Here is an 18,729-nt window from a genome sequence, read left to right on the forward strand (position 1 = left end):
GAAATATCATGCAACATCATTCTGCCTTGTCTTTCTTTTACATGATTATTCAAGAACCCGGGACTCGGGCTGTGCTTGCGGGCCAGCAGTTAATATGTTGGCTATAATGTCAATGAGCTTGAACGCACCCTTACCAAAATGGAACACATTATTCTTTGGGGCGCATCACTATTGGCATATGTTACATTCATTCCATGACTTTTCATTGTGTAAGTGGATTATCTTTCTCAAAATAGTTCTATTTTTTTTTCTGTGCCTAAACAGCCATGCATTTTTATTTACTGCATATCTGAGAAGAATTGTCTGGAGCAGCACATCTCTACGTAAATATAAATTTTTCCCTTGGTGACAAGCTAGTAGATATTACGCCAGGGTATTTGGTATAGATTGATTTCTGTTCATGGGTGAGAATAATGTAGGCGTGTTCATTCTTCTATAAAGTTCAGTGGGGGAAGGGGATAAAGAAAAGATGGGTTTTTGGAGGGGTCCTAATGATAAACAGATTACAGCATTGACAGTCTTTGACAGTAATGGAGAAGAATGTCCTTTGATTGTATGATGGTGAAGAATGGGGGATTAGAGACCAGTGAGCTAGTGAATAAATTGGAAGCCAGTGTGATTTGTAGGGAGGTAGCAAGCTTAGAGTCCAGTTTTCCTAAGCTGGCCCCTGGCTGAAGTCAGGGCTGTTGTCTGAAAGAGCCTCTGCCAGGCACTGGATGTGGGATTGATCAGAGTCAGCTGATAACCTCAACGGGAAGAGGACAGGAGCACATTTGCTCCATAGGGAATATGAGCTTCTGTAAGACAGCAACAGCTGGGAAATCACAATTTTGGTCTTAGAAAATGCATACAACTTAGGAATGTCATTTCTCTTTCTCATCTTGGAGCCAGGTCATCAAGAAACAGGGTTTTGCCTTTTTTTTCCATTTTATGTATAATGCTATAAAAATTCAATATGAACATAATCAAGAAGCACCAGACATAAAAGTAAAGCCTTAAGGAATTGGTAAGAAGGCAATACAAACAAATGTGCATTTTACCATATTTAGTTCCTGGTATTTGGATATCATGTATTAATTTTCCTTATAGAGATATTAAGTTGCTAATTTGGGGGAAGACTAAATAAAATATTTTCATTCTTTTATTACAGTTTTAAAAGGCTGTTTTTTTCCTCTTTCCAAATTATTTAGATAAAACATTTCAAATCTTTACTTGCCTCCTTTTCCTTGCATAATTCTAATGATATCCCCATATTCCTATGGAACGATATGACTTAGTACCCCAAATTTCTATTTCCATTAATTTTTTTCTAATTACTGAAGTCCTAGACTCTACTCAGCGAAGTATTTATCACCTACATCAAGCACACACTGGAATTCCTGTTTCATTTTTGTTTATTTTATGTCAACCCTAATTTAGCAAACCAAGTGATGAAACTTAAGACCAAAGTTTCCTTTAATTCTTAAATTCACAAGTAGCCCTCTGTCTCTCGCCCTAAATAAATGAGTAAATAAAGATACAAGCTAGGAGGAGAAGGTTACAATGAAATGATGGCCTGTGTTTAAGAATAGACATCGGCACCCTTGTGTAGAGGCGACTCGAGCATGGGCCCGCTGTGTTCCAGGTCCGCACGTGTAGGAGAGGTCAGACTTAGGATGACAGCGCTTCATAAGCAAATCGTCTGAGCACTGCAAATAGGAGAAGACTTTGAGACCCACAATTTCTCCTGGATTGTAAAACTAGTAGTTCATTCTCTTAAATTCAATGGTTATGCTTTAGTAGATCTGTATACGTGATAATTACCACAATTGTAGGGCAAAGATAAAAGTATACCCTTCTGGAATTTCACCTTACGATGAGGAAATGATAGCTGTCTGAGCTAATATTTGTTGCATTTACCTTTGTGCCAGGTCTTGTGCTAATCGTTTGATAGCTGTCGTGCTGTTTGGTTTTCTTAACAGCTATGAAGGGAGTTGAATGAGCAGGTCTCCTGGGGTATAATTATAGGCATTTTTGTCTCCCAATGTTCGTGTGTAATTTGCGAAGTGAGAAAGTTCCTCCCTCCCCCAGATGGAAACGTGGTCAGACCACATGAGTTTTTCTAATTTCTCTTAATAAAGCAAAATCCCTAGAGTCACTTTAAGCTACAACATTCAATTACAGTTTTAGTATTCAGTTTATGAGCGACGTTTGAGGTAAAAGGTACTGGTTCTTGAACCCAAAGAATGCTGGGTTTGATATTTGGCTTCCTATGCAAGCCCTTTGTCCACCTAGACAGTTCTGCAGGACAGGACCTAAGATGATCACCAAGGCTGGATGCACGGGTATGTTCTTTTAAAAGCAGTTTGCATTCAACAGCCGTTGGATGCGCATGGCTATTTACGAGGTGTAAAGAATAACAGCACAGGGATCCCCATGGACACAACACCCAGTTTAAGAACTAGAACATTCTGGGCACCTGCCTAACCCCGCTGCACCTGGCCAGCCACGCTGTGCTGTGTAGCTCATTCGTGTTCACTCCTTGCATCCCATTGTGTGAACTCACTACAATTTACCCATCCAGTTTACTGTTGATGGACACTGTGATTTTGAATTGCATTTTCATAATTATTGATTAGATTGAGCATTTTTCCATGTATTTATTGCTCATTGCAGATATCATCTCCTCTGACTTTTGATTATTTTTCTATTGGTTATTTTTTCTTTTTCTTACTGATTTGTAAGAGATTATATGTATGTATGTATGTATGTATATATTAGGGATTATAGTATAATATATTCTATTAGGGAAGGAAGTACATATGTAAATATACATATACATACATGTTAGGGACCAATATAGAAAGGGCAGATATAATACTGGCCCATTTGCTGTTGATGGCTACAGTTATTGGTATTTTACATCAGTGCACAGCTTGTATTTTCATTTCTTTATGGCCAATTTTTTATGAAAAGTTCTTAAAGTGGACGTAATCCACTATGTCAATCATTTCCTTTATGTTATACGTTTTAAAAGTTTTATTTCAGAGTTCATCACCCCGAGATTATGTATATATTTTCTTGTAAAAGTTTTATTTTTGCCTTTCATATTTAAGTCAATTGGAATTGATTTTTGCTTATTATCTGATATTAAAAAGTCAGCTATTTTCATGCCAGCGAATGATGCTCTGAGCTCCGTTCACTGTAAGAGCCATCCTTTCCCCAGCGCTCTGAATACCAGCTCTTTCATGAATTAGATTTCCACAATCTGTGTGCGCTTGGTGGGTTCTACCTTCTACTCCATTGATCGGTTTGTCCATCTTGCAATCATGACATGCTGTCTTCATTACTATCACTACCCAATAAGTTTGACATCTTGTAGGCCACACATACACACACACACACACAAACACACACACACAGACCCCAAAACAAAACACCCTGTGGGATGACCATAAATCCATAGATTAAGTCAGGAAGCACTGATCTCTTCCCCTTAACTCTGTGATAGGCCTCAATACGGATAGGGCACGTCTTTCTTTCCTAACTAGGGTTTTTTTTTTATATATATATATATTTTTTATTAATTAAAAAAAGAATTAACAAAACAATTAGAAATCATTCCATTCTACATGTACAATCAGTAATTCTTAATAACATCACATAGTTGCATATTCATCATTTCTTAGTACATTTGCATCGATTTAGAAAAATAAATAAAAAAATAAAAAGACAACAGAATAAGAATTAAAACATTAATAGAAAGAAAAAAAAAACAAAAAACCTATACCTCACATGCAGCTTCATTCAGTGTTTTAACATAATTGCCTTACAATTGGGTAGTACTGTGCTGTCCATTTCTGAGTTTTTATATCCAGTCCCGTTGTACAGTCTGTATCCCTTCAGCTCCAATTACCCCTTCTCTTTTTTTTTTTTTTTAATTAACGGAAAAAAAGAAATTAACCCAACATTTAGAAATCATACCATTCTACATATGCAATCAGTAATTCTTAACATCATCACATAGATGCATGATCATCATTTCTTAGTACATTTGCATCGGTTTAGAAAAACTAGCAACACAACCAAAAAAGATATAGAGTGTTAATATAGAGACAAAAATAGAAGTAATAATAGTAAAGTCAAAACAAAATAAAACAAAACAAAACAAAAACCTATAGCTCAGATGCAGCTTCATTCAGTGTTTTAACAAGATTACTTTACAATTAGGTATTATTGTGCTGTCCATTTCTGAGTTTTTGTATCTAGTCCTGTTGCACAGTCTGTATCCCTTCAACTCCAATTGCCCATTATCTTACCCTGTTTCTACCTCCTGCTGGACTCTGTTACCAATGACATATTCCAAATTTATTCTCGAATGTCTGTTCACATCAGTGGGACCATACAGTATTTGTCCTTTAGTTTTTGGCTAGACTCACTCAGCATAATGTTCTCTAGGTCCATCCATGTTATTACATGCTTCATAAGTTTATCCTGTCTTAAAGCTGCATAGTATTCCATCGTATGTATATACCACAGTTTGTTTAGCCACTCTTCTGTTGATGGAGATTTCGGCTGTTTCCATCTCTTTGCAATTGTAAATACCGCTGCTATAAACATTGGTGTGCAAATGTCCGTTTGTGTCTTTGCCCTTAAGTCCTTTGAGTATATTCCCAGCAATGGTATTGCTGGGTCATATGGCAATTCTATATTCAGCTTTTTGAGGAACCGCCAAACTGCCTTCCACAGTGGTTGCACCATTTGACATTCCCACCAACAGTGGATAAGTGTGCCTCTTTCTCCGCATCCTCTCCAGCACTCGTCATTTTCTGTTTTGTTGATAATGGCCATTCTGGTGGGTGTGAGATAATATCTCATTGTGGTTTTGATTTGCATTTCTCTAATGGCCAGGGACATTGAGCATCTCTTCATGTGCCTTTTGGCCATTTGTATTTCCTCTTCTGAGAGGTGTCTGTTCAAGTCTTTTTCCCATTTTGTAATTGGGTTGGCTGTCTTTTTGTTGTTGAGATGAACAATCTCTTTATAAATTCTGGATACTAGACCTTTATCTGATATATCATTTCCAAATATTGTCTCCCATTGTGTAGGCTGTCTTTCTACTTTCTTGATGAAGTTCTTTGATGCACAAAAGTGTTTAATTTTGAGGAGCTCCCATTTATTTATTTCCTTCTTCAGTGCTCTTGCTTTAGGTTTAAGGTCCATAAAACCGCCTCCAGTTGTAAGATCCATAAGATATCTCCCAACATTTTCCTCTAACTGTTTTATGGTCTTAGACCTAATGTTTAGATCTTTGATCCATTTTGAGTTAACTTTTGTATAGGGTGTGAGAGATGGGTCTTCTTTCATTCTTTTGCATATGGATATCCAGTTCTCTAGGCACCATTTATTGAAGAGACTGTTCTGTCCCAGGTGAGTTGGCTTGACTGCCTTATCAAAGATCAAATGTCCATAGATGAGAGGGTCTACATCTGAGCACTCTATTCGATTTCATTGGTCGATATATCTATCTTTATGCCAATACCATGCTGTTTTGACCACTGTGGCTTCATAATATGCCTTAAAGTCCAGCATCGCTAGACCTCCAGCTTCGTTTTTTTTCCTCAAGATGTTTTTAGCAATTCGGGGCACCCTGCCCTTCCAGATAAATTTGCTTATTGGTTTTTCTATTTCTGAGAAATAAGTTGTTGGGATTTTGATTGGTATTGCATTGAATCTGTAAATCAATTTAGGTAGGATTGACATCTTAACTATATTTAGTCTTCCAATCCATGAACACGGTATGCCCTTCCATCTATTTAGGTCTTCTGTGATTTCTTTTAACAGTTTTTTGTAGTTTTCTTTATATAGGTTTTTTGTCTCTTTAGTTAAATTTATTCCTAGGTATTTTATTCTTTTAGTTGCAATTATAAATGGGATTTGTTTCTTGATTTCCCCCTCAGCTTGTTCATTACTAGTGTATAGAAATGCTACAGATTTTTGAATGTTGATCTTGTAACCTGCTACTTTGCTGTACTCATTTATTAGCTCTAGTAGTTTTGTTGTGGATTTTTCCGGGTTTTCGACGTATAGTATCATATCGTCTGCAAACAGTGATAGTTTTACTTCTTCCTTTCCAATTTTGATGCCTTATATTTCTTTTTCTTTTCTAATTGCTCTGGCTAGAACCTCCAACACAATGTTGAATAATAGTGGTGATAGTGGACATCCTTGTCTTGTTCCTGATCTTAGGGGGAAAGTTTTCAATTTTTCCCCATTGAGGATGATATTAGCTGTGGGTTTTTCATATATTCCCTCTATCATTTTAAGGAAGTTCCCTTGTATTCCTATCTTTTGAAGTGTTTTCAACAGGAAAGGATGTTGAATCTTGTCAAATGCCTTCTCTGCATCAATTGAGATGATCATGTGATTTTTCTGCTTTGATTTGTTGATATGGTGTATTACATTAATTGATTTTCTTATGTTGAACCATCCTTGCATACCTGGGATGAATCCTACTTGGTCATGATGTATAATTCTTTTAATGTGTTGTTGGATACGATTTGCTAGAATTTTATTGAGGATTTTTGCATCTATATTCATTAGAGAGATTGGTCTGTAGTTTTCTTTTTTTGTAATATCTTTGCCTGGTTTTGGTATGAGGGTGATGTTGGTTTCATAGAATGAATTAGGTAGTTTTCCCTCCACTTCGATTTTTTTGAAGAGTTTGAGGAGAATTGGTACTAATTCTTTCTGGAACGTTTGGTAGAATTCACATGTGAAGCCATCTGGTCCTGGACTTTTCTTTTTAGGAAGCTTTTGAATGACTAATTCAATTTCTTTACTTGTGATTGGCTTGTTGAGGTCATCTATGTCTTCTTGAGTCAAGTTGGTTGTTCATGTCTTTCCAGGAACCCGTCCATTTCATCTAAATTGTTGTATTTATTAGCGTAAAGTTGTTCATAGTATCCTGTTATTACCTCCTTTATTTCTGTGAGGTCAGTAGTTATGTCTCCTCTTCCATTTCTGATCTTATTTATTTGCATCCTCTCTCTTCTTCTTTTTGTCAATCTTGCTAAGGGCCCATCAATCTTATTGATTTTCTCATAGAACCAACTTCTGGTCTTATTGATTTTCTCTATTGTTTTCATGTTTTCAATTTCATTTATTTCTGCTCTGATCTTTGTTATTTCTTTCCTTTTGCTTGCTTTGGGATTAGTTTGCTGTTCTTTCTCCAGTTCTTCCAAGTGAACAGTTAATTCCTGCATTTTCTTCTTTTCTTCTTTTCTGATATAGGCATTTAGGGCAATAAATTTCCCTCTTAGCACTGCCTTTGCTGCATCCCATAAGTTTTGATATGTTGTGTTTTCATTTTCATTTGCCTCGAGGTATTTACTAATTTCTCTTGCAATTTCTTCTTTGACCCACTCGTTGTTTAAGAGTGTGTTGTTGAGCCTCCACGTATTTGTGAATTTTCTGGCATTCCACCTATTATTGATTTCTAACTTCATTCCTTTATGATCCGAGAAAGTGTTGTGTATGATTTCAATCTTTTTAAATTTGTTAAGACTTGCTTTGTGACCCAGCATATGGTCTATCTTTGAGAATGATCCATGAGCACTTGAGAAAAAGGTGTATCCTGCTGTTGTGGGATTTAATGTCCTATAAATGTCTGTTAAGTCTAGCTCCTTTATAGTAATATTCAGATTCTCTATTTCTTTATTGATCCTCTGTCTAGATGTTCTGTCCATTGATGAGAGTGGGGAATTGAAGTCTCCAACTATTATGGTATTTGTGTCTATTTCCTTTTTCAGTGTTTGCAGTGTATTCCTCACGTATTTTGGGGCATTCTGGTTCGGTGCATAAATATTTATGATTGTTATGACTTCTTGTTTAATTGTTCCTTTTATTAGTAGATAGTGTCCTTCTTTGTCTCTTTTAACTGTTTTACATTTGAAGTCTAACTTGTTGGATATTAGTATAGCCACTCCTGCTATTTTCTGGTTGTTATTTGCATGAAATATCTTTTCCCAACCTTTCACTTTCAACCTATGTTTATCTTTGGGTCTAAGATGTGTTTCCTGTAGACAGCATATAGAAGGATCCTGTTTTTTAATCCATTCTGCCATTCTATGTCTTTTGATTGGGGAATTCAGTCCATTAACATTTAGTGTTATTATTGTTTGGATAATATTTTCCTCTACCATTTTGCCTTTTGTATTATATATATCATATCTGACTTTCCTTCTTTCTACACTCTTCTCCATACCTCTCTCTTCTGTCTTTTTGTATCTGACTCTAGTGCTCCCTTTAGTATTTCTTGCAGAGCTGGTCTCTTGGTCACAAATTCTCTCAGTGACTTTATGTCTGAGAATGTTTTAATTTCTCCCTCATTTTTGAAGGACAATTTTGCTGGATATAGGAGTGTTGGTTGGCAGTTTTTCTCTTTTAGTAATTTAAATATATCATCCTACTGTCTTCTAGCCTCCATGGTTTCTGCTGAGAAATCTACACATAGTCTTATTGGGTTTCCCTTGTATGTGATGGATTGTTTTTCTCTTGCTGCTCTCAAGATCCTCTCTTTCTCTTTGACCTCTGACATTCTAACTAGTAAGTGTCTTGGAGAACGCCTATTTGGGTCTAATCTCTTTGGGGTGCGCTGCACTTCTTGGATCTGTAATTTTAGGTCTTTCATAAGAGTTGGGAAATTTTCAGTGAAAATTTCTTCCATTAGTTTTTCTCCTCCTTTTCCCTTCTCTTCTCCTTCTGGGACACCCACAACACATATATTTGTGCGGTTCATATTGTCCTTGAGTTCCCTGATACCCTGTTCAAATTTTTCCATTCTTTTCCCGATAGTTTCTGTTTGTTTTTGGAATTCAGATGTTCCATCCTCCAAATCACTAATTCTATCTTCTGTCTCTTTGAATCTATCATTGTAGGTATCCATTGTTTTTTCTATCTTTTCTACTTTGTCCTTCACTTCCATAAGTTCTGTGATTTGTTTTTTCAGTTTTTCTATTTCTTCTTTATGTTCAGCCCATGTCTTCTTCATGTCCTCCCTCAATTTATCGATTGCGTTTTTGAAGAGGTTTTCCATTTCTGTTCGTATATTCAGCATTAGTTGTCTCAGCTCCTGTATCTCATTTGAACTATTGGTTTGTTCCTTTGACTGGGCCATATTTTCAATTATTTGAGCGTGATCCGTTATCTTCTGTTGGCATCTGCGCATTTAGACAGATTTCCCTGGGTATTGGATCCAAAAGTTTGGAAGATTTTTCTGTGAAATCTCTGGGTTCTGTTTTTCTTATCCTGCCCAGTAGGTGGTGCTCGTGGCACACGTTTGTCTGCGGGTCCCACCAGTAAAAGGTGCTGTGGGTCCTTTAACTTTGGAAAACTCTCGCTGTCCGGGAGGTTCGCTAGCCGAAGCAGCTTGGAAGAGTTCGAGCTGGCCCGGGGTCCGAACGCGGGGAGGGTTGCTGGCCACCGCAGCCCGGGAAAGCGCCCGTCCGAATTTCCTAGTCGCCCGGGCGACAAGCGTGGCGGGAGGGCGCCAGCTGCAGCGGCCTGCCTGGGAGAGTGCACATTCCCGGGGAGTCACGGGTTTGGAAGGGGCCTCCCCCACCCGTTACCGTTCTCCGCGGCCTGGGGATTTCCGATCCAATTCTCTCAGTTGGTCCGGTGGGCCGCGTGTGGTGTGGGCGCCAGCCGCCGCTGTTTCAGGGGACCGCCTCTCCAATTCTCCCAGCCGGCCCGGGAAGGGGGAAAGGAGTGACTCCGGCCACTTGCTGCCCCACCCGGTGAAGCCCGCGCGCCTCGGTGATCTCACCCGAGTGGCTTCTCTCAGCCAGCCAGCCGTTCCAGGATGGGGTACGCTGTCTTTTTTATCTCTGTTGTGGCTTTGGGCGCTGTTCTGTATCATTTCTACTCCCCTAGTAGCTGTCCTGGAGAAGAAACTAAGATCCGCGCGTCTTACTAAGCCGCCATCTTCTCCGGAAGTCTTCTCCCCTGAGCCATTTCGAGATTTGAAGAGCTGATCAGTCCTCCTTTGCGCTCCTCTTTAGAAAAGGGGTGGTTCCTAAGAAGGTAGGGCCAACTAGACAGGTACCCAGTTTCTCAAGCACTCTCAGGCACAGTGAGCCACACTCATTGTCACAGTGGGCTGTGCAAAAAGACCTTCTCGGCACCGGGAAGCCCCACTAAATCTTCTGCTCCTAACTAGGGTTTTTAAAGTGGTTTTATTTGTTTGGTGACATTTATTTTTCCATATAAATTTTGGATAAGTTTATTGAGTTCCTCAAAAATATTCTTAGGATTTTAATGGGGTTTCATATATTTGGATTAATTGGAGGTAAATTTATATTGTCGTATTAGGTGATTCCATCTAAGAGCATAAACTGTCCATTTATTCAGAACATTTTCTCTCTCCTTTATTAAAATTTTAAAATTTTTCTCCATATAAGTCTTTTGCATTCCTGTTAAAGCTAAGATTCTTTATGCATGTTGTTGATGGCATTTTAACTTTTGTTACATTTTTGGGTTGCTTATTGCTTTTGTATAGAACCACTATTAAGCTGTGTACTTTGGTCTTGAGCATAGCCATCTCGCTGAACTCTCCGGTAGTCTCAGTTGTTTGTCAGGCTTTTGGTTTGTTTAATAGGCTGGTTTGTTTTCGTTTGTTTCTCTTGTTTTTGCCTTCCTTCCAATCCACACCTCTTTCATTTTTTCCTCACAGCATTGGCCAAGGTCTCTAATACTAAGATAAATATTAACAGTGGTATTGGCCACTTATCAAGCACTTCTAGTCCTATTAAAAGCTTACCCACTAGTCTGGGGGTATAGGGAAGGTGTCGGGATGCCCAAAGCATAGCAGCCACTTTCTTGAGGTTATATAGTTTGGAACTGTGGGAGCTGTTACACAAACCTCTATCATTCAATTCCAAACCTGTGTTCTTTATGCAGATGCATTGTGTTTACAATAAACATCAGATTTAATTCACCTAATATATAATTTTTGATTATCTACTGAGGGTTTCTGTCTGAAGTTTGCTTTATAATTTCATGGGAAGTTCAAGGCATACATTTATAAAAAAGAAAACAATATAATACAGTATTTGATCTCATCAACCTTCTCAAAAACCTTAATCTTTGGACTGTTCCTAGCAAGGAGACTACTCAAACAGATTCATTAATCAGCAGACAAAACAAAGAATGCTGCCTTTTTTTTCCCCAAAGGTTTTAAATTACCCCAGAGAATCATAACATCAGTGTTATAAATGGAATATAAATATAAATATGTCCAGTGGATAGAAGGTCTTAAAAGCTGAAAGATAGTCATTTCAAGTTTGTACTTCTTTCAGAGTGGTGTTTGATTATTCATGAGAAAACAATGCCTTTGAAAGTAGTCTATATGAGGAAATAGACTTTTTTTTTCATTTTCCTAAAGACAGTACAAACAAAGAACTCATTAAAACAGATGATGTCATTGAAAAGTTGACATTAGACACACATCACCATGCAGTTGCCATATTTACCCCCCTCTGACCTATTTCAAACTCATATGCTTGCAAAGCAAGTTTTATCTCCTTGTACCCAATCAAGAGTCTAATTCTTCATCTTCAAGTATTGGAAAAGCTTTGTAGGAGGGAACGCAGTCAAGGAATATTTATTAAGCACTAGCTATGTTTCAGATGCTTTGCAAGACTCTCAGGATATGAAGAATATGCAGCCATCTTCTTCAAATGTCTCCAAGGTCAAAGGAGAGACAGAAAAGTGAGCAGAGACTTCCAGTCGTCAGGTGTAATAATTATAATCAAGGCCTGTTGGAGTGTTATGAGAGCACAGAAGGATAATGTATTAGATATCTATTGCTGTGTTGCAAGATGACACAAATGTACTAGCTTAAAACAACACACATTTATCTCGCATTTTCTGTGGTCAAGGGTTTAGAAATGCCTTAGCGGTGTCTGTGGTTCCAGGATCTCACAAGGCTGCAATCAGACTGCCAGGCTTGGATGGAGAAGGATCCTCTTCCAAGTTCATGTGTTTGTTGGCAGCACTCAATCCTTTGCAGGCTTCTGTACTGATGGACTTGATTTCTTGCCAGGTGTCAATTGGGGGAGGTCCCTAGTTGCTTGCCATGTGGCACTGGCCATAATTTCAGTTTGCTTCTTTAAAGCCAGCAAAGGAGAGGGCAATGCCAGCAAGATGGGAGCACAAGCTTAGGGAACATAATCAAGTACGAGGAACCATGTGCATCCCATCACTGTGCCACATTCTTTATGGGTAGAAGAAAGTCACAGTTTCTGCCTACACTCAAGGGGAGATCATACAAGTTCATAAACACCAAATCATGGGGGCCATCATAAGAACATATCTGACACAGAGACGAGATCTGGCCCTAAAGTGCCAGTTGAGTCCTGAAGGCAAGAATAGTTGTTCCAACAGAATGCATAACCCCAACAGAGTGATAGAGCAAAGACTAGTAAGAGGATTTTGTGGCTATTACATAAAGCTAGGGGAAGAGCTGAGAATGAGTTGAAAATGAATGCTAATCATGGTAAACCACCTTCCAGAGCACTTCCTGTAGGCCAGGTTCCTTTCAGAGGAATTTACACGTCTTAGTACTGATAAATCCTCACAACAACCCCATGAGGCTGCCTCCATTATTATCCCCATTTTACAGATGAGGAAGTAGAAGTTGAAAGAAGTTAAAACATGTTGCCTCATAGAGGTAGAGAACAGCTTATAAAGAAACTTGTATTCCTTGGCAGGGAATTTTAATTTTATTCTGAAGACATATATGGGTGTTTTAAGCTGGGGAAGAATAGGAGCAGATATGGTCATTGGAAATTCTGGGACAGTGTGTGTGGTGGTGGTGACTGGGAAGTAGGTTCTGGGGACAGTGCAGTCCCATTTTGGAGCCAGTGCAGTAATCTCAATGAGAAGTGCTGAGGGGCTGACCTAAAGCAGAAGCAAGGAGGCTGTAGGGGAAGGGCCAGAATTAAGAGGTATTTAGGAGGCTATATTGACAGCACTTAGATGCCAGGTAGATGTGGGTGTTGAAGGAATCAGGGATAATTCCCAGGGTTCTCATTGGGTTACTGTATGGATGATGTGTCCGTTCACAAAGAGGGGACAGCAGGTGGTGGAAAAGGTTTGGGAGAAAGGAAGGATAGTGAATTCAGTCAAGGGAACTTGAGCGTATACATTTTTTGTTACAGCAGGAGGTGAGGATGTCAGTGTGGTGAGAGTGGAGGACACCCAGAATTGATGCTGGGATGGATGCGATAGAGAAGTAATGAAAGGGGAATGAAGTCACAGCTGTATACTCACCCAAAGGACATGGGTGAGGGTGAATTTGTGGTGGAGCCAAAATCTGGGCATGTGTGCCCATCCTTAATACTGTCTCAGAGAAGAAGTTGGAGATGAACAGTGGAGCTTGTTCAAGGATGGAGATCGGCAAAAGCTACAGCAAAAGAAAGGTAGCATGTTCACTGTTAATCATGGGGTCCTGGCCAAGAGGCAGGCCAATAAAACCTGAACAGAGAAGGGACTGGAAGAGCTGGCAGAGCATCAGAAGGGAGTGGGAAATCCATTGTCTTCCAGTTACACAAAGACAACCCAAAGTCCTAACCAAGACACACAAGTTTCCACATGGTCTCATCCCTGGCTCCTCTCCAACAGTCTCAGGCTATTTCTTGAGCAGCAAAACAGGTCTGCTCTTCCTACAGGGTGTTTGCGACTGCTATTTCCAGCACTGGAGACCGCTCTTTTCCAAGATGGCTGCATGGCTTCCTCCAGTTTTCTCCTTAGTGTTGTTTCCTCAATATGGCCGTCCTTGACCTCCTTATCTAAGGTAGAATTTGAATGTCTTCTATCTGTCCCTCTTCCTGAACTTCATTTTTGCTTCTTAGCAATTACCACTTTAGATCAATGTTAAATATGATTGTTTCTTTATTTCCTCTCTCTCTTTCTAGACTGTAGAGAACAAGAGGACAGAGACATTATAATATTTTGATTAATTAACTCTCTCATATGATTCAAAAATCAAACAATTTTAATGTACAATGAAAAGTCTCACAGTCTTTCATTCATTCAATCCCCCTCCCGAGAAGATAGCTTTGTTTATGAAATTCTTGTGTATCCCGCAAGTTTCATTATGCTAATAGAAGCAAATATGAATATATACAGTCTTGGCTTGATTCTTCCTTTTTACAGAAATTAAACACACAACTGGGCTCGTTGCTCTTTTCATATAGTAGATGTTGATCTGCAGTGATTAGACTAAACAGAGCCTTTAGTTTATTTTTTACTTGGGGAATTAATTTTGGATTGCTTGATTTACAGTCACATAGAGTTGCTTTATGTAATGGTCCCACTGTTTATTGTAAATTTAGGTGTTTTCTTGTTTTTCTGTTAAATCGATTAGTAACTTTGTACATGCATTATTTAATCTGTGTGAAAATAGCTGTAGAATAAGTGACCGTTCTGAAGTGGATCAAAGGTTGCATACGTTTAAAATTCTGATAGGTATTGCCAATTTCCCTCCATGGGGATTGTACCAATTTACACTCCCACCATCCATTTTTAAAAATGCCTGTTTTCCAAGTCTGACCAACATGGGTTTTTTGCCAATGAGAGAAAGGTGAAAAAATGGTATCTCAGTGCCGAGTTGTTTTGCATTTCTCTGATTATGAGTGAAGAACCTGAGCTTTCTATCTTATGTGAAGGGACTTTATTTATTTATATGCATTTTATTCTCTATTCTTGTCCTTTAGGGAAGGGCTTTATTTCAGCACTATATTATTCTCAGCACCTAGAACTGATCCTGATCTATAGTTCGGTCCTTAAATATTCGTTGAATGAACAAATGAGGACATTAAGGGTGAAAAGCCAGGTTTAAGGAACTGAGGAAGAGGTGGAAGGAGGCAGAAGAAACTCAGAGATCATGACTGTGGAGACAGAGCAGTTTGAAATGACGGTGTGCCCATGGTTGTCACCTTGGCGGCACGGTCCAAGACCATGAAGATCTGAGAAATTTGGGCCAGGAGGTAAGATAAATGAGGACATAAAGTATCACACCGTGAGCTGTTCCAAGTAGGATGCACATCCATGAGTGAGCCAAAGGATGCAGGTGAAAGCGATGCTGTGGTCATAATCAGGCACCCCTAGACTCCTTCCTAGATGACCCTCTGGGGATCTTCTTCTCTGGTCTAATCCCTCACCTTCCCAGTCTCCTCTCACGCTGTGGACTTGGCACTTTAGTTTATCAGTCCCTCTGGCCTTGGACCCACTTGTCCACCAGTGCTGCATCTCCTTCTGTTCATTGTTGTATGGCTGCACCCTCTCTCCACGATTTCCTCCTGCTCTCAGGGTGTTGGGATGTGCCCCTGCTGCTGGCCCCAGAGATTTGGATGTTGGATACAGAAAATAAGTTTGCATTTCTTCCCTATTCTTGTTTACCAGTAGCAAATGGAATAGAAGCTAGGTCCTGGAAAATTCCTCTCTCTCAAAGCTGCTAACAGCTGCCATGGAAAATGACTTCCTAAGTCCGGATGGCTCTCTAAAAACTTGAGGAACAATGATCATTAAAATGAATGACACGTGTTCTTCAAGTCTTTGTGGAGCAACTTGTAATCTGGTTTTGAATTTTGTTAAAGCGTTACTGAGTGGTTTAGTAGATATTTCTTTTGTTCATTCTTTATATTATGGAAAATAATCCTATTACTGCAAATTCAATTGAATTTAGCCAGAATTTATTGAACACCTACTAATATTCTTAGCATTGTGCTGTAAGTTGTGGGGAAAAGATATGAAGTATATGATGCACTCCTGCCCTCGAGGAGTGGAGAATTTTTGCAAGAAACAATATGTATGCAAATAATCCAATTAGCCTGGAAACCCACAGAGTGCATATATGGAAAAATAGAGAATAAAATAAGTCAACTGGATATAAATTATGCTCCAGACACACTGGAGCATTAAGCTACATTGGACAGGCCAAACTTGTCCCTGCCTGAGGACTTCTGCCTAGAAATTATCACCTGGAAGCCATGCCCTGGCTGGCTTTTTCTGAACCCTCAGGATTCAATAAGGCCTTTGGTATATCCACTTATCTAAATTATCCATCCCTCTTGAGCCCCACAAATGCTTTCTCTTTATTTTCTCTGTTGCATTTAATTTTATGGTTAAGTTATTTGTTTTCTTACTTACTGTCTGCCTTCTCCCACCAAATCTTAAGTCCATGAGAAGAACTTCCAGTTGTTGAACCTACGTCTGGCACATGTTAGGGACTCAGTAAATCCATGAATTAATGACACATATGGGAAAAGCCAAAGGGAATGAGACTAACAGAGAAGAGGAGAAATGAAAGGCTATTGCGACTGTTGAATATGACTTCAAGGATATGGTGGAGCTTGTGGTAGTTCCTGAAGAATGGGTGAAAGAAATGAAGCTGAAGAATTTCAACTGAGATGGGAAAAAAAGGGGGGGGGGGAATCTGAGTGATTATCCAGTTAGGCAGGTGTCTTTCTAAAGAGAAAATGTAGTAGGTTTTCAGAATTAATTCTTCTCACCATAGAGATGGGCCCAAAATACATAATCCACCCCCAAAGGGGATAGCTGTGTTTTTTGAAACACTACACATTGAAGAATTTCCTGAATGGGGAGGGAAATAGGACTCCAGTTCATTATGTTTATTAAGCCATAAATACCCTTTAGAATGCTTGATTTTTGCCAGTGATGGAACCTTTTTAAGGGCTCAAGGGTATAATGAATATTATTGGGGGATATCTCAGCTCAAAAACTTTTCAGACTTTGAAATAAGGGGTCTGAGGGGATTGAAATTTAGTGTCTTGGGAAATAAGGTGGCATTATGGGGTATATTTCATGGAACTAATTTCAAAGAGAGGGTCAAGCTTTATTGCCCAAGAGATAACCCAGAGACAATGTTGTTCTCCCTTTTGCCTTCCAATCCAGTAAATCATCTGATCTGGCAAAATCTACCTTATTCTAAATCCCTTGAATCTACTCCCTCACCTTTCCCTCTTCCCAACGCTACCTTCTTTGTGCTGCTCTCCATTGCTCTTACCTGGCTCACTGCCATCGCTTTCTAACAGAATCCCCTGCCTCTGCCTTGACTTCCCCAATCTAGTTGTCACAGAATAATTTCTAAGGGGCAATATTTGACCATATCACCTGTTAGGGTCTTTCTATTATCTTGTACTTAAATTCCAAACTCCAAATCATGATATTCAAGGCCATTAATGATTTATCTTTTTTTTCTCCTCCAGTCTCAATTCTCAAACCTTCCCCCATTCCCAGCATCTTGTACTCTGTATAATAGACAAATGGATCTGCTCCTTGGCCCCTAAACTAGCAGGGTTTTCTCCTCATTCTGAGCATAAGTTCTCTTTTGACCAGCCACCCCAATTCTGCCTGCTCACTGAGGACTCCTCTTGGATGCCTAGATGGTCTGGAATTTTTGGCTTATCAGTCCTTCCACTATCCACCCAATACCAGCTTTTCACAGGGCCTCCGCCTCTGTACTCCCATAGCATCCTACTTCCCACTACATCGCAATTCTCTTAACCCATCTTAATTATTGCATTATTCTTCTGTTCCTTTAACAGCTTAGAAGCTCCTTAGGCTCAAGATATGTCATATCCATCTCACATTAGCCTGGCACAGTTCTAATGGACACCCAATAAGTATTTGTTAATTTCCAAGCCAGTATACATATCACACACACACAACCAAGAAGAAATTTACTAGAAAAGTCATGCATCTAATAACTGCCACCCTGTAGTATCAGCCAAGGGAATGCAGGTGGCAGGGGCAAGTAGGGTAGAGAGAGGAAGAGGAGAATGGGTTTGGGTATAAAGTTCCATGAGTCCAATGCTATGAAGGAGCTGAAGACTCAACCAACCATGGTTTCAGTTTTTATTTTCCTAGTAAGACAGCAGCTGGTGCCTGGCAGAAGGGGAGAAGTATTGCCATGTCACTGAACAGCAATAATGGAGAGGCCACTGAGCCAGCAGCCTAAACACTCTTCTCCAGGCCAGAACAGGACAGCAGGGAAAAGGTGGCACTGCAGCAAGCATCACCTAGAGAGGTAGCAGAGGCCATGGAGGTATAGCAGCAGGGAACTGCTTACCCAGGTGAACCTCGTTAATTAAGACTAGTAGGGCACATGGCCAGTCTGCAATGCTAAATACCCACACTGTAAATGTAGCTTAAAAAAATGCACTGTTTATGAAGTCTCCCATGCTAAGAACCTCAAACACATCTCTTATACACTTCCTACCTCCTACAACCAGCCAGTCACCAAATCTTGATAACAATATCTAATGAGCAACTGAAGACATTCCTCCCCTCCCATTCTCTGCAATGCCCCCTGCCTTAACAGATTATCATTTACAGGTTTCTGCCACCAAAGTAATCAGTCAACCCTTCTCCCTACCTCTGGAAGTTATTTATTTTAGATGTTAAACAGGGTCATGTCACCCTCTTTCTTGAGAACATTTGTGAGCTTTTCATTTCCTAGAGAATACAGACCAACTGCTTAGCTTTCTTAAGAAATTGTACTTTGGTTTTCTCATTTGTAAAATGGAATAATGATATCTACCTCATAGGACTTTTGTGAAGATTAAAGTGTTTAATATATTTAATATATTTATAGTATTATAATATATTTGTTATAAATATAATATATTTAATATTCTAGGTTTTAGAATAGAGTCTGGCACAGGA

At 39.2% G+C, this 18,729-nt stretch overlaps 1 long non-coding RNA gene across 2 annotated transcripts in view; it reads right to left on the reverse strand.

Annotated features, from left to right (window-relative positions):
* Positions 1–18,729, reverse strand: part of LOC143642837 (uncharacterized) — an 89,413-nt gene that overhangs the window by 4,694 nt on the left and 65,990 nt on the right. Inside the window, exon 3 of one of the 2 annotated variants that reach the window (XR_013155931.1) lies at positions 1,462–1,688. The exons of the other annotated variant lie outside the window; for it this stretch is intronic. This is a non-coding gene — a long non-coding RNA (uncharacterized LOC143642837). Of the gene's footprint in view, positions 1–1,461; positions 1,689–18,729 lie in introns of those variants that run through there. 2 annotated transcript variants of the gene reach the window in all.

The sequence above is a fragment of the Tamandua tetradactyla genome, chromosome 7 (assembly GCF_023851605.1).
Source record: "Tamandua tetradactyla isolate mTamTet1 chromosome 7, mTamTet1.pri, whole genome shotgun sequence".
NCBI lineage: Eukaryota > Metazoa > Chordata > Mammalia > Pilosa > Myrmecophagidae > Tamandua > Tamandua tetradactyla.